Here is an 819-nt window from a genome sequence, read left to right on the forward strand (position 1 = left end):
ACGAGAGAATTTTGAGCTCCCATAATGTTTGCCACTTCATCTTCTGCAAAGCCTGTAAGATTTTTGCTGGGATCATGTGATCTTGTAAACTTTTAATTACTTTTTTTTCTCTCTCTCCTGTGAACCCTGTGTTGTCATTTTCATATATCTTTAAAATATTCAACAAATTAACTTTGTTAATTCATCGTCCTCTTCATTAAAATACAAGTACAAGTATAGCTAAACATTTAATTGTACTAATATCAGTTGTTTCATGTATTATAATTGAACATTTCATGACTCGGATTTTTGGCCAAATCCTCACTCACAGCCCTACTGAGTGATTTCATATTTTCGTTGAACTTAGTCACCATTAGATTCATATCTTGAGCGATAAGTTTGTGCAGCTCAGTGAGGGTAAATGGTAAGCTCTGTTCTGTCATGAAGCAGCAAAAAAAATATCATTGCAAATCCAGCTGCACTAATGGACTTGGCTGAGGTGGTTAGGTCCCCCCCAGGGTAGTCTTGCTTAGTGTGCCTATAGGAAACCAGACTTCCTGACTCAGGGTCCATCAGTGCAAAAGAGTACACCATCCTCTGGCAAGGAGGCCACTGGAAGAGGCAAGAGAGCAATGAAAAATTCTATATTGGGATCCACCACTCCACTCCATGAGGGAACCAGCAGCATCTTGTCCCTGTAAGTCAACACATCTTGTGGGTCAGTCACACTCATCAGTGCGTATACACCAACCCTGGTCTCGACACCGGAAGCGGTTGCTCGCCGAGAGAGTCTCGGCGAGCAACCGAAAGTTGCAGTGTGGCTTTAGGAGTGACCAACAC

The sequence above is a fragment of the Penaeus monodon genome, chromosome 19 (genome assembly GCF_015228065.2).
Source record: "Penaeus monodon isolate SGIC_2016 chromosome 19, NSTDA_Pmon_1, whole genome shotgun sequence".
Taxonomy (NCBI): Eukaryota; Metazoa; Arthropoda; class Malacostraca; order Decapoda; family Penaeidae; genus Penaeus; species Penaeus monodon.